This window comes from Balearica regulorum, chromosome 15 (assembly GCF_011004875.1).
Source record: "Balearica regulorum gibbericeps isolate bBalReg1 chromosome 15, bBalReg1.pri, whole genome shotgun sequence".
In the NCBI taxonomy this organism is placed as follows: Eukaryota; Metazoa; Chordata; class Aves; order Gruiformes; family Gruidae; genus Balearica; species Balearica regulorum.
In genome coordinates this window covers 18,974,312-18,990,289 of record NC_046198.1, presented here as the reverse complement: position 1 = coordinate 18,990,289, position 15,978 = coordinate 18,974,312, and the positions used below count along the sequence as shown (strand labels likewise).

Genomic DNA, 15,978 nt, shown 5'->3' with positions numbered 1-15,978 from the left:
TAAGCACTGTAGCAGATCATGGGTTAGTCCCAGCTCAAGACAAACTCATATGGAATGCGTCTATTCATAAATGCAATATAGAAAACATTCGGCCTAACTGTGAAAAGTTCAATTTCCTGCCCTTATATTAACTTCTTAAAAATGACCAATAGTTGTCTTTGTACATGAGCAATCTATAGTCTGCAAGTTCTTGCAAACAATTTTCTGGGTTATCACCAGAGTGACCCTATATGATGTGATGGGTATTAGTATGCAGTTGAATGTGAAAATCCAGAGGTTGTGGCTGTGCCAAGCCACCTGCATCCTAATTATGATCTGTTTACAACCCGTCAAATGACTGAGTATACAGTTGTATTAAAGCTAATTACTTCAAATTCAGCCTTTGAAGTTGACAATTTCTTATAAGCCTCAAAAAACCTGTACCATTAATGTGTTAAGAACAGCTATTTTGTTTGATTCTAAGGACTTTGTGAATAATTTTGTCTCAGTAATGAGTCTGTCACATACATATGTACACATATATATTAGCTTTTAACTTGAATAACTCTGTCTTTTTCAAATGTGGTTTTAAACTTAGAATGTTCAAGGAAGACTGAACATGTTCAGTTAGTGTATACACTCAGTTATCTTTTTTTTTTTTTAATTAGAAGTTAGATGACTTCATTGTGGGCTGCTGCTTATTCTTCAAAAATAAGTCTGCTCCAAGCATGTACAGTGTTTATGTCTGTACATCTGCCATTTCAAATTCTTACATTAGGAGAAGTTGCCTGCCACATTTGCAATAAATAACCGCTACATATTTGCTAACAATTCCACAATAATTTAAATTGGCCTTCCATATTACTTGGAAAAAGTCTACATTTCAGCCTTCCCTTTTAATTCTCTCATATGCTGGATTTAATTTCAGTTACCATATTTCTAATGTACTGCTGAGAAGCTACCAGTTATCAATAGAACCTTTTTACTACAATAGTGTGGAACTGCTAGAAATGGAAACAATATTTTGATTGTCTGGTGCTATGATGAACATATTGTTGTCAATCATAATGCAATGTTACAAAGAGCAGATTTACCAGAGAACCTCACCTCAATGTCACCAGAGCCCCTTGCATGTAGACTAATAACCCTTTCTGCTAGATTGTACCACACTAGCCTGGGGTTTCTAAGTAATTGTTTACTAAAATAGAGTAAGGAATAGTTATGGTGGTATTAAATAACTAGTCTGTGAAGAAGTTAATGGGAAGTGTTTGTGCTGGTAAATTCTAGGAGGTAAATGAGGTGCTGCTTAAAATGTCTTATATTCCATTCCCCTAAAACAGATTACTGTATTTTCAGTACTCAATCAGGTTTCTTAATTGAAGTAAATTCTTTGGCTTCTTAGAGGGTGCAACTCTAAGGAGTTCTGACATGCTTATAAAATCTTAATAATAATTTCTAATGTATATTTGCAATTATGAATGGGGAAATGCTTAAGATTCTCACCTTTGGTTAGAATAATGACCAAGAACAGGGATTTTCCATCTAATCGATCATCCAATACATGCCTACCATGAAATTTGAGGTAAGTGCTCAGTAGGTTTGAACAGGATAATGGTTTGGGTTTTTTTCTGTGCATTGTCTCCTTGCATGTCAGCAAAACAGTTCTGTCCAGGAGATTTTTGACCTTTGCCTGCAGGCAATAGTACCAACCACCCACCCCCCATCCTACCACAGCAAACCACCAACCTATCATAATGTGGCATCTGTGTGGTACATCAGATACAAACCACTAAATATTATTATCATGCTCCCATTTAAAGGCCTTCAGTTTAGAACTTTATTAGTCTATAAACTATATGTAAATGTAAACATAGCCCTGTTGTTGAAAAACAAAGCCAAGTGTACAGAAAGGAACACTGCATTAGTTGAATAATACTCTGATAAAGGATGTGCTTAAAGTAAAATGGAGATTCAGTGGCAGAATTACTTGTTTAGTACCCTTTAGTCTTGTTATGCCTTGCTTTTTTTTTTTGAGGAAAGAGCAAGAAGAATTAGACTAAATATAAACTAAATATGGAACAGTATTTTCAAATTTTCATATATTTCATAAAAGTTACAGTTTTAACAAATACTTATTTTCCTTACAACTACTCTGCAAGTTTTTAAACACTTGCAATGACAGTAGTGATATGCTGCTTGAGTATGAGTATTAGTTCATACTAAAATATAAATTAAATGTAGCTTATGCTAAAAAAACCTTAAAATAGCAGCTACAAGCTTTAAGAAACTGTTTGGGTATATAAAAAGACTGAAGAATAGAATGATGCTCAATTTAATATATTTCCATGCTAGTAGTACTCTAAGGTTAGCAAGGTGAAGCTATTTTTTCACCTTGGAAGGAATCTGTAAAAGAGATACTTCTCAAATTACCACTCCAACATATAAAATCAGCCTAATAAGTAACAGTAGAAAATAGCACTTCTCGGAGGAAAGTGCACTATTTTTCATGGCAAAAAAAAAAGGATGCAGTGTTATGAGAGGATTCCAGTTATAGTCTGACAATTTTCAAAGACCTGATGAATGCACAAACTCAAGTCTGTGTTTTTAGAAGAGAACATGTCTGTTTCCTTTTGTGTAATCTTAGGGTATGTGTGTTACAAGCAAGAGCTACAAGCTTTTATACACATATTCCAGTATCTTAAAAAGCAGGCTTTCTTACTCTGTCTTGCCAAAACATGCTCTCAGGCCATTGTATTTTAGTGGAACAGAAGATTTTCTATCAGTAGATGCTTTCAATCTAGTGCTGAATTTTTTTTGTTTGCTTAAATAAGGAATTTGGAAATTTCTGTTTTGCTTCTATGGGAGTTCAGATGAGACAAGAGTTGTGATATATTCTGAATTCCATGTTCTTAAATAAAGGTAGTTCCCTGCTTTCCTTCCCATGTGTATTTCTACAGTTTGAGCTAATGCACACCAAATTTAACACCAATATGGCTACCACATTCTCATCCATTTCTGTTTACTAAAATGCTCACTCATGTTGAAGAAATCAAATACTGTCTTGTTCTTGAATACTTTCCTGAAAAATAAACACACACATAAACACAGCTGTACTACTGTATTCACAAGTCTTTGAAAAATGTTTAATGTTTACACTACATATAATTTTACTTGTGTATATTTCCTTTATATTTAGGAATAAGTTATTGGGATAAAAATACTCCTGAACACAGAGTACAATTTCAAATTTAAACAGTCTAAGGCAGATTTGTGAACTCTAATCAGTATTTAGATCTCCATTACTCATTTTGGCAAATAGATTTCAGCTTGTTTGCCTCTGCAAGAACAGAAATTATCACTGTGTTTTGAAATTGCAGTCTCTTTACCACTCACAGACTGTTTTATGACTCAGGCAATCTGTGTAATCTCAGTGTATTAACGGATAGAGCACTCCATTACCACATGCAGAATATTTACATGAAATGGAACATAAAATTAATAATCTGGCATGATGACTATTTTAACGTACTGCAAAGGATTGTGGAACGAATATGTGGCTGTTCAGCCATGCTACCAGCAATGCAAAGGAATTCCTGCAAGCCAAGGCTGGAGGCACTGCTAAACTGCTTGTATAACAGCCTGAACAACAATACATTGTCAAACATTCTAAAAGCTGGAGAAAACTAGACGAGTTTTTTCCTTGGAGGCTGAAAAGCTAACACAAACACTAAAAAATCTTAAAATATACTAAAAGAAAATGGACAAAGGATGTCAGTAAAGATGAGAAGTTAATTAGATGTTAGAATTTTGAATATGTCTGCACATTTAATATTTCTAAATAGAACTGAAAAGGCTTGGGCAAATAAGACCTCATGTAGCCCGTGTTTGTTGATGCCCTTTGATGAGGAAATGACTAGTGAAGATTTAAATGTGACACTAGATTGAGAAAATAAAGGATAAAAGTGTTCTCATGTTTTGTTGTACAACATGCAACTATTAATACTACCTGCGAGCATTAAGTACTTAGCTGGACCACAGCATATAGATGTTCTACACTGGAGCAGAATCATACCTTCTGTTTAGGAGTCTTGTCCTTGTTGGAGGCAGTTAATACATAGTCACTCACATGTTCCGTAACTCTTTACATGCATGTAAAAGTCTAAGCTCTATGGTTACTGCTTATTTCCCCTCTTCTCTTAAATGCCAGTAATGTGGTGTATGTATCACAAATCTTTACAAAGTATCTACATTTTTATGCTAGCAAACTATATGCAAACATTTAGTCAAATAAAGACATTGGAAGATCAAATAACCAAATGGTTTGTATTATACTGATTCTTTTCCTTGCTTCTTTGTACATTCTTAATAAGAACCTGAGCACCTCAATAATAATTTAATTTCAGTTTATAGAAGTGAGCAATATTTTCTTATGAAGCATTTGTGCTAGGTTTACTATCTGTATATTTCTTTGAGACAGCTGGAAGATTCTATATATACTCTTAAGGTTTTTTGTTTTCTCTTTAGTTTCTTAAAGATAATTACTGAGGGTGTTACCAGATTTTGGAGAGAGAGGCATCACTACAACAAGACATGTTTGTCTTGGCAGTCTTCTTTGAACAGAATATTCAATTTCTATTCCACTCTGGGTTTTGGGGGTGGCTTGATTGTATTGCAAGGCACATTCTAAAAATAAAATATGAAACTGTGTTGTTTAGTTCTAAATGTAAGTATTTGACTGCAATCAAATGGGTATATAATGTGAACAGGAAGAATAAGGCCAAGCATTGGCATCTCAGTACTGTAGGAAACAGAACAGAATAAATGAATTTTTTGGCCTATAAATCTGACTGAAATTATAGTTGCTAGCAGTCCAGCTGTAGAAACTTCTGGGGAAAAAATAGCAGGAAGCTTACACTTGTCTACGATTCTGAGTAACTTAAGTGCTAGCTAACTCATGTTCAGGAAACTTGGTTTTTTGGTCTTTTTTTTTAATGCTAAAATGTCTTTGCATTTCAGATAGATTTAGAGTTATGTCTGGCAAAATGGTCAGATGATTTTCAAGTTTTGTCTAAGGAGAAGTGAATTGATTTCCAAGTTTAATATAGTCTAAGCTAGAAAAACAAAAAGTAAAAATCTTTACTGTAGTGAGATGTAAATACAGGGACTTTTAGTAGATGAGAAAAATTTGCAGGACTCTTGCATTAGCTTTTACATTTTTTCCATTGCTGCTCTTGCTCTGTATATTCTGAACCTAACAGACATAGATGTTTACTCCGTATATTAGAAGGGCCTTACTAAGATCTATCCACATTCAAAATAATAAAAAAAAAATCACACTGAATTTTCAGAGCTTGTAGTGCAAGCAGCACAGAATTATCATTGTAGATAACAAAGTAACAGAGCGCTACCATGTTCTAGACTTTTTTCTGTGGATTAGAAATCAGAGTGAATGATCCTAAGAGAAAATCTGAATCATGTCACTGATCCCTCTGGGTGGGTGGATCCATTTTAGCATGCTCTGGCTAGCTTTTAGGTAACTGAAATTAGTACTGGAAACTGGAATGGAAAAAATGGGTAAGATAAATAAGTGAAAGCATCCATAATCATAGATACATAGTATCTGCTTAATAATAAAACCAAAGCAGGAACTTAACAACCCTTATAAAATTCCAAATATCCAAATAGAAGAATAACTGGAGAATTTACATACTTGAGTTGAAAATCTTGAGTGCTTTACTTACATGTCATTAGAAGAAGGTAATGGCTTAGTGATTAATATTATGTCACATTCAAAAGCACAGTCTCCCACTCCTTCATTTCCTGAAGTTTGAGCCCTGTTTAAATCACTGTAAAACTGTTTGGCACTTAATCATATTCAGACATGCCAGTTCATGCACTTCTCTGGGATTCAACTCAGTCTCACGTGTCTGCAACTGTCTCGCACCTTTCATGCTCTGAAAGACTTTTTTTTTTTTTAAGCACTCAGTTGACTGAGAGCTACAAATGCAAGCCTCAGAGTTTAAGCAGCTTCATAAATTCCATTGTACAATGGCCATACATGCTGCTGAATATTACATTCTACAGAATCCTAAACTTGGAAGCTGAAAAGCTGCTAGAAATCACTTATCTGAAACTATAGTAATTCTTCAAAGTGTGATTTGTCTGTATTCTACCCTGGGATATTTATCTGAATTTTAACACTGAAATGTATGCTTGGTGGGAATCTGCAAACATTTTGATCTGAATTTTTATATGCACTAACATCAGATTTTTGTAACAAATATGACTAATGACTTTTTCTTCTCCTGTAGTGCATTTGTATTTCCACTGCCCTGTGGAGGACTATACAGCAGTGTACAACTTATCCTGAACAGTTCACAAATGCATTTTCAAACTTAGTGTGAAGTAAGATCCAATTGAAGGGATTCCTTACTTGCCTTCACAGTACTTTTAATTCTTGCAACACAATCTCATTCTCAAAAGATAGAAATCTTCGATTACTGGAACTATAGGTAAATAGCTGACTGGGAGACTTTAATAAAGTAAGTATCTTCTGAAAATGCACATAACTTGTAGATAATATTTATTAAGATCTAAATTGTGTAAGCTGTGCAGATAATGGTGGCTTTAAACAGATTTTTTTCCATAGTGCTGATAAAATGTTGTGAAGATTTATTTTGTATTAAAAAAATATCAGTCCAATCTCAGAGATTCAAGGTTATTTTTTTCTGGGGTACCTATATTTAGCCATGAGCTGGATAAAACCTCCCTCCTGAAAAGTTTGCATTTTTATGCTCATGTTGCTGTAGCAAAGCTCATTTAAGGTAAGCTAATATTTTCATTAGTTTAGACTTAATATTTGTGAATTTCAGACAGAGTTCTGACATTCTTCCTTTGTGACAGATAAAATTCTTCTGGTTTTTAACTTAGTCTTTGTACAACTTCTGGGTCTCTCTGAGGACAATGATTTATATAGGGTTGGACAGTGCATAGAGTGAAACTGAGCCACTAAAACCTACATAGATTTAAAGTGTTTTGTAAATGTGAATTTAATATCGCATTTAGCTAACGTTTCTAGTTGAGGATAGTTCTTTAGTGAACCTGTGCAGATTTAAGGCATTATGAGGGGAAACAGTGCAATATTACCTGTTTTTGCTAGCTATATATAGAGTAATTGCTCTGGCAATTTTACTGGCACTTCTTTCAGTTTACCATAAAATCATATCACAGAGAACTTCACATTTTCCCAACAAAATAAAAACAAAAAATTTTTAAGTTTTTGATAGATCCCAAGGGTGGACGGACTCCAGCACTTAATCTGATTGATATTGTAGAGCTGTTTTACTGCTACAAAGCCAGAAGAGGATGCTATGCTTAACTTTTATGTTTCATTAGTGTCATGTAAGTGTACTCTGTTGTTTTGTTTTGCTCTGTTTTTCTTCCCTTTAATAGCCACCTAAAGGAACAGCCACTGCAATGCTAAAAATGAGGATGAATGACACATTGTAAGGAAAGAGGCTCTACGCCAAATTCCACACATTTACACTGCCAACATTTATCCACAATGTTGGCAAAGAGGAGAAGCACTTCTGAGCTGCTCTGTTATTTATGAGACAGATAATTTTATTTTTTTTTCCTGGTAGGACAGCACTGGATAATCTGATTTTTGTCACCATCATCTTAGCTACCTGTCTTTAGTGTGACATTGGGAAAGTTGCTTTAACTCATCTCTGTCTCTAGTTTCTCCATCTGTAATATGGAGGTAATAGTTATGTATCTGATATTAGTACTCTAAGACTGACTTCAGTTAAGATCCAGGAGTATATTATATTTTTATGGGAGGCATTATTTCATATGAAAAAATTAATTATGCATATGAATTTAATTAGTGTTTATTCAGGACATAGTGAACTTTGTCCTTAAAAGCAATACATGGGGAATTAACTGTTTTTCCATCTATTTTCTATCTAAGTGTTTGAAAAATCAGGTATGACATTTTTCTTCAATTTGATTTGACAGATATGACCATATACACTTAAAGATACTCTGCCTCCTTTGTGTTTCTGAAATCATTCCAGGATCTGTCTTCACTGTGAAATACCATGTTTTATTGTTCTGGTCCTTTCCCTCCTCTCTGTCTCCCTGGTACTATAACTAAACTGTATTATTCTGTGTTCTAATTAAATTTGTAAGGATGGTGTTATGTTATAGAGTCTTAGTTAATGGAATGATTTTTTGCCCCCCTTTTTTTTGTCCTGAAAAGACCTATAATGCACCTTTTCATGCTCTCTGTTGGGAGTTTACAATACCAGGAAGTTAGAAATGTATGCTCATTCAGTGAGACTGTTACTTTGAACAATGTGTTCTAAGTGTACACAAATGAGTACTCAGTTCTTGTGCATGTGGAAGTTAATTACTGTGTAAGAGATTTCATACAGAAATTCATTCTTGGAAGTTGCCTTAGGCAAAAAAGACATTCTAACTTTTTGAAACGTCTTCATTACAGTAAGTAATGAAAGCATGTCTAAGTTCAAGCACCTAAATATTCACTATAAATGTAATCTGTGTAGTTACACTGCTACACAGAAGCTGGTTTTCTATGCAACTTGAATACTACACAGGGGTAATCCAACTGGGAGGAGACAGGGTAAATGAAGTAAAAGAACAATTAGAATAGCTATTCTTTGAAATTGTAGTCCACGTTTTCTTGGTTAATACTAAGTGTGCATTTGTGTAGGAATGGAGGTCTGTGGGACAACATAACCTTTTCATCTTGGTATTTGTAGGAAAAGGCATTACTTTTTTTATTCCTTGAATACATATGCAAAAATACTTTCCAGTGGCATTTAGTATCTGCTACAGTTCTCTTCAAATATTTTCCTAATATAGTTGAAAGCATCATGTAAGCACAAAGAGAAAGCTTTATCCTGTTTTCATGTTGGTTTGTGGGGGTGTTTTGGGTTTTGTTTGTTGGTTGTGTTTTTTAGGTGGTGGTGGGAGGGGATTGTTGGGTTTGGTTTTTTTTTCCTTGAACTGTCTTGCGTAGAAGTATCTCCTTGCAACAATCTAATTTGCTCTCCTTTTTTTTTTTGCTTTTGAGTTTGTCTGTGGAACAGCATACCAAAGAAGAAACAATGCTTCAATTTATATTTTTATTTCAACTTCCATTTAGACTCTCTTTGTATTCATAGAATCATAGAATGGTTTGGGTTAGAAGGGACCTCAAAGATCATCTAGTTCCAACCCCCCTGCCACGGGCAGGGACACCCTCCACTAGACTAGGTTGCCCAAAACATCAATCCACCTATTCTTATAGTTTTATTTTTGAATGAAAATGTCAACATTAATTTCACTTCCCAGATTTTTTTTTTTAAAGTTTGAACAAAGTCTTTGTTCTATTCTATTCCAATACAATATTTTCTCTTGAGCTTTGTTTGGACTTATTAGGACTTCTAAGTAAAAAGTTTCTGTTTGAAATGTTCTAACTTTGCCATTGTTACGTTTGCCAATATTGTGTCACATTTACAGCATGAAATTTACTAACTTACCGTGCATTAGCTTGAACTATTTTGCACATATACAATTAGAAATTATTAAATAGGGTTTCAGTTAAACAATCTTCCCCTGAGAATCTTAAGCAAAATTTTGTGTCAATAAGCCAAACCATTATGATGCCATCTGTTTGAAAATTATCTAGAACTTTGAATTTAATATTTGTGTCTACATTACCCGTTACTGAATTGTTGACTCTTGTATTCCTAATTATGTGAAGCCCACAAGCATTTATATATAATAAATACATATTTATTATATAAATCTTGGGGTTTATATAATAACTATAATAAATTTTTGTGATTATTTGTTTGCTGCTATAAATGGTCAAAACAAGAATCAGTCGGTCTCCGAACTTGTAGTTCCTTAAAGAACTTTAATGTACACAGTCTCCATCACTTTCCTAACCCGTAATTATTTTTTTTTCATAAGTTGAGAAATAATGTCATACAAATGGCAAACTGTTAAAAAACCCTCATATTTTGTTACCTTTTTATTAGCAGTTTCCCATTTGGTACTTTGGATAATACATAAAACTAATAAGCAGGTGGAAATTGGGTCACAGGAATCTTTCTGGTGCCAATAAACAACTTAATGGAAATTGTTGAGCATAGCTGTATTTTCTAAGGAGCTTTTCTGTTCTCATCTGATTTTAGCATAATATTCTGTATTATGTATGTTTGAAACAATTGTAAATTGATGCTGAATCCATTTGACTCTCATCAGCTCCCGTCAACAGCAAACACATAGCGTACAGATATATGTCCACTGGAAATAGGAAGTACTTTATTTGAAATGGTACAGCTTTGCTTTCATGTTTTTATGATCTTTACATTTCAATATTCTTAATCTAGACAAGAGCCAAAGCTGTAAAACTCCAGTCTGCTGAAGGCTATTAGGTTAATGGTTACTTTGAATAATGTTAAATAAAAACAAGTTTTTGAATAGGACTGGCAGTTTAATGGGTAGATTTTATATATGGTCTATTTATTTATCTATTTTTCTTTCTTTTTTTCTCTTTATAAAAAAAAATACCATTTGGTAATCACTCATGATTCCACAGAGATCCACAGAGACATTGACGTCATGTTAGTCACTATGAAAACTATCTTGAAAGCTACCATTAACTATAGCTAATTCACAATAAAAAGCTTAGTATTTCCCAAATGAGACCTCTGACAGCTGTGTGTCTGCACTGGTCAGAGCTGATCAGCGTGGCTGTTCTCATCTCTCTATGACTCAGGCTGTATCTAAACTTCGTATGTTGGCAAGGAGCAGGGAAAGATCAATTCAGAATTCATCTGTGTTGCTGACCTTATATCTTGGAGATACCATTCTGTGCCTCCTGGGAAGACTATGCTTAATAAAGCTTGGGATCATATTTATTTATTTATTTGCCTTTGAGCCATAGATGTTTAGCTTGAGTTCTTTTGAAAAAATGTTTAGATGCACAGAGAACTCTGTCCTGATGATAACTTTAGGTTCCTACAGGTGTCAGGTGATTAAAAGGCTCAGCAGAGTTTTGGATTTCAGTATCCATCTACACTAAATCTTTTTGTCCATCTAGGCCTTATTCTTTGCACAAGGTGTAAGACTGTACTTAAAACCAAATTACAGTATTTTCATGTATGTAACTGATATTTTGGAAAATGTATTTCCTGCTATTTTTACAAAATAATAATTTAAAGTCATCAGATAATTATTATCTCCAGGGAACCAAATGCATGTTCATCTGCAACAGGAGTTCTAGTTACAGGTAGATGGTGTACAGGAGCAGTTGTCTCTTTTTTTTTTTTTTTTTTGGTCTTTTTTTTTTCCCTATGGTTTAAAGAATAGTTTGCTTTTAAAAGTTTGGACAGATGAGTAATTTTGAGGATATGCAGATCTTCTCATTTAGTATGAATCTGATGACAGTCCTTGAAATGCCTTTCAAAAGAAAAGACAAAGATTTCATAATCTCTGTATCAGAATTTCTGGTAATGCAAATTCATTATTTGTATTAATACTTCCTCCTTTAGCTTTGATGTCTAATTTTACAAAGTGTTGAAATTTCTATGAGCTAAATGACAAGGATTTTGCCATACTTTAAATTTTTTCTAAGTAATAAACCCAAGAGAAGATAGAATGCTCTGGAATGAATTATACCAAACTTCATCAGATTTGTTGACATAAAGGGTTTCTCTTGTTTGTCAGGCTTTGTCAGAGAATTAGGAATGAGTTAAATCTGTACTGGGAATTTTAGCAAGTGAGTCTGAGTGCCTCTAATAACAAATGTTTTGACTGGGTGTCCCAGGTGGAAAAAATTGGGCACTTAGATCTCACTGAAGAGCAATTCTATCGTTCTCTCTTGCCCTTATTTTTTATTAATATTTTATTGTTTCCTGTGTGGAGAAAAAACCCACAAAACACCAACATTCACACAGCTTCTTTTATGGTCATGATTCACCACTACGGAAGTCTAGCAAAGCTTGGAAGAATACTGCGTGATGGCTTGCCAGTGCTTTGAAATACATGCAGTCAAAGCTATTTGGACATGGTTTAACTTGAAAATTGTACTACTGTGTGATTTCCAAAGTTTCTGCTTGTGGTTCTCCACCCAGAAAATAAGACGACAATGACAGTGTACCCTCATACTTTTGTCCTAAGAACACATTAGAAATACATAAAAATGAAGAGGAGATGACAATATTGAAAATGCAGATGATTATCCTGAAAAGTTGCAGTCAAATGATTCTTATGAGTAAAGAAGTCAAGGACAGAATTATTTACCTATGATGTTAAGAAAACAGCTCAGAATGTTGTCCTTATCTTATTTTTGGTATATCTACAAACAGAACTTCCAGTTTAGTAGCTTGGGTGTAATTTTACAGTATATTGGAGAATATGCATTTTCATTAGGAACAAGTAGTTATTTCAGGCAGGAAATCTTCCTCTGGTATTTGGCTAAGAACATAGGAAGACTAGCAAGATAAATAAATAGCAGCTCAACTTTTGTTAAAGTTATTTAATGAAGAGCCATTTGTAAGGATGACCATATGGAGTGTTTCCTAAAATCATCATAACTATGTTAACTTTTATTGAAAGTGAAAATTGGACAACTGACCTGCAATTTTCAACTAATGCAAGAGTGAGAAGAAACATAGGCGTGTCATAGGCTTGAAAATGTCCCATCAGTTGCAAATCTACTGGATTGCTTTGTTTCAATTCTAGCTCTCTAAGCCCTATACCTTTAAGCTTTGTTTGATCAGAGTTGGAAGCAGGTTTCTCTCTGGTTTAGTTGCCAGTCAGGATAATTTGTCTTCTGTTTCTTGGTAAATGTGAGACTTCACTGGCTAGTTGCACATGCTCCCCTAACCCCAAGGATGAGTGCTGACATCTGTGTCCCTAGGTTCTCTGAAGGATTAAACACAGCTTTTCCTTTAGCCCCCATTTTACTTGCTCAGGGTTTACAGTTCACCTCTTAGAAACATGCAATAGTTGAAGTAGACAAGCACAGATGTAAAAATTCCATAAAATCAATGATTCTTTATATTGGCTGAGAAAACACTATACTGTGTATACTTCCCTTCCACAGTTTTGAATGTTGTTTTGGGCATAGTCTATGTGCTCTGTGTCATCCATTTCTGTACATAACTTTTCTAAATTATGTTGCATGCATGTCTGTGTCAGAATTTTAAAGCCAGTTTCATTCTCACTTGGCTGATGCACAGTTAGCAAAGCATGCCTCACTGTTCCTTCTTCATGCACAAGTTTTCTGTCTCTCTGTGATTCGTGGCGTTTTCCAAATGCTTTAGCTTTTGAGGTCCAGTCATAACATTTGATCTTCCTTTCCGTTTTTTGGGGAAATTCCATAGCTCCAAACCCTGGCTTGCAGGAAGAGTTTGGGTGATTTATTTTTGCTGTCTGGCTCAGGCACCCCATTGTCCTTTTATTTTCCCTCTTGACTAGGAGCTGCTAGGGTGGGATGTTTTCCAGAGTCCCATGTCTGAGGCACATATGACTCAGCCCTAACAGCATATGGTTGACTTCACATCCTCTGAGGTATTTAATGATACAGCAATTTCATAACCACAACCAGGATTCATACTCTGTACAGGGATAGATTTCCCATGTTATGACATAAGCTGTTTCAAATGTAGTGTCTTAACAGTTTCGAGTGTTTTACCTACAAGCTGTACTGATGGCATTCGACATTTCACGCAATACTTAGTCACCTGACTGCTTCTTATGTGTAGAGTATGTAAACAGGTGTTAGAGTGGAATAAAATATGAAAAGTGAGAATTGACACACCACATAACTTCTAAGTAGAAGGCTTAGTTACAAAGCCAGCAGCTGCTTTATATAAATCTTAAAAAGATATGACCAGTACTTCTCTGAGCAGAAGAATCTCACATTGATTATGAATCAGAAACATGAAACTGATGCAAAAAAAGCCTATTCCGTATCTTTCTAGGTTTGTTTTACAGTTCAGTGTTTGCTCATAAAATAAACTGACAGGACGGTTGTGAATGTGTCTTAAAATTTTCTGTAACAAACCTATAATGTATGTCTCAAATTAATATAGATGTTATTTATTGGATTGCAAACATTTAAAATAATCAGCATTTTCATAGCTTAGTTTTATGAGAATATACACAGGTCTCGGAAGACAAGGCTCATGTAAATTGTGCCTGACCAACCTGGTTGGCCTCTGTGATGAAACAACTGGCTCTGTGGAAGGTAAGGTAAGTGATTATTTCCCTCATCAACAGCACTTTCAAAGCTACATCTAAGACCTGTGTCTGGTTTTGGGCTTCCCAACCTGGAGAGAGACCAGCAGCGAATCACCTAGGTGACATGGGGACTGGAACAAAGCATGCAAGGAGACACTTGAGGGTATTTTTCTCCCCAGAAAAGGCTGGGGTGGATGGAATCTAAACTTAACTAGAAATTTTCTAGAGAAACCTGCTCTGACTTCAATGTTAGTCATGCTCTGAGCAGGAGATTGGATTAGAGATTTCCACCAGTCACTTTCAAACTTATTTTCTATAATTCTGAAGTATTATTTTGGTAGTTTCTTTGGAGGTTTTTGTGGTTTTGTTTTTTAAAAGATCACATTGCACACATCATAAAGGTCTTAAGCAGCGTCAGGCCTCATATATCACAGCTTACTTCTTGATGCATTAAGAATAATCCATTTCTATATGCTTCCAACCCAAACCATTCTAGGATTCTATGATCCACACTTTCACTGTCGTGTTGTGACCATTTTCAAATTAAATTGCTTTACTTAATTTTTTCTAGACTGATGTACATAGGAACTAAAACTCAGTGTTAAAAACTTTTCAGGTTGAGTTTCAAAAAGTGAAGAATGGTAATTAATGTACAATAGAGCATTTAGAAGAAAAAATACTAAGGCAATTTTAAGTGTTTTAGAACACATTTTACAGCAGTGTACAGTTTATTATATCTGCTTGTAGTCTCATAACATTAAATATATTTTTTGTATATGAAGAATATAATTGAAAGAAATGTTAAGCTTCACATTGTGCAGGATTGATTTGACACTTGGTCCATGTATTAAAATATTCTAAATAACTATTCCTAGAAGTTACATTGCTGTACCAAGTATTTAGATGTGATAACCTGGGACTTAGTTTGCCTAATTCTGAATACCATAGCAATCCTTAAAAAAAACCAAACCAAACCAACAACAAAAAAACCAACCAACCAAACACACACACACACCCCGCAAATGAAAACAAAAACTTAGAAAATAAACTTTGACCCATTCTTTGTTTGTAGAATGATTTACATTAATAATACATTAACTTTTAAAAAGGAGAGACCATAGAACAGAAATCTTTCGTATTTCCAGTGTAAATATGGTAAAGTGTGGTTGGTTGTTTTTGCTGTTGTTTGTTTGTTTTAAGCTAGGAGGCAGTGTTCTGTATTGTCCTCATAAAAAAACCCCAAAGGTCTGGCAACTTTTGCCTTTGAAATACTGGAATGACCCAAAAGCTTGGAATTGAGATTTGATGTTGGCAGGAAAGTGGCCTGTCTGAGCATATGCTTTTTGTTATTTCTGTGAAAAATCTACATATTTAATCAAGTTTTAACCCTTTTGGGCATCAGTACTATTACGAGCTCTTCTTGCTAGATTTTTAACAGCAAAATCTTTGATAATTCTATTCCCTAATTATTCCCATAATCTCTCTCCGTATGGAGTACATGCATACCAGCTCCACAGAGCTGTTGGGTACGCTCTATCCCCTTAGACATCTTAAGGTGACTAGACTGCAGGTACCTTTCAAAGTAGACCTAGTGGCATAATGAATTCAGTCATCTTTAACTGTTGTTGAAGGTGGTTCAACTGAACCTAACTACCCTAGGAAGTCCATTTCACTTACAGGGACTTGAGGATGGCAAAAAAATAGTAAAAATAGTAACAATTTAAAACTCATAGC

The 15,978-nt window shown here is 34.6% G+C and overlaps 1 long non-coding RNA gene across 5 annotated transcripts in view; it reads right to left on the bottom strand.

The window, feature by feature from the left end:
* Window positions 1-15,978, bottom strand: part of LOC142604019 (uncharacterized) — a 67,025-nt gene that overhangs the window by 3,294 nt on the left and 47,753 nt on the right. For 4 of the 5 annotated variants that reach the window (XR_012837918.1, XR_012837917.1, XR_012837920.1 and 1 more), the window contains one exon: window positions 9,446-11,457. The exons of the other annotated variant lie outside the window; for it this stretch is intronic. This is a non-coding gene — a long non-coding RNA (uncharacterized LOC142604019). Of the gene's footprint in view, window positions 1-9,445; window positions 11,458-15,978 lie in introns of those variants that run through there. 5 annotated transcript variants of the gene reach the window in all.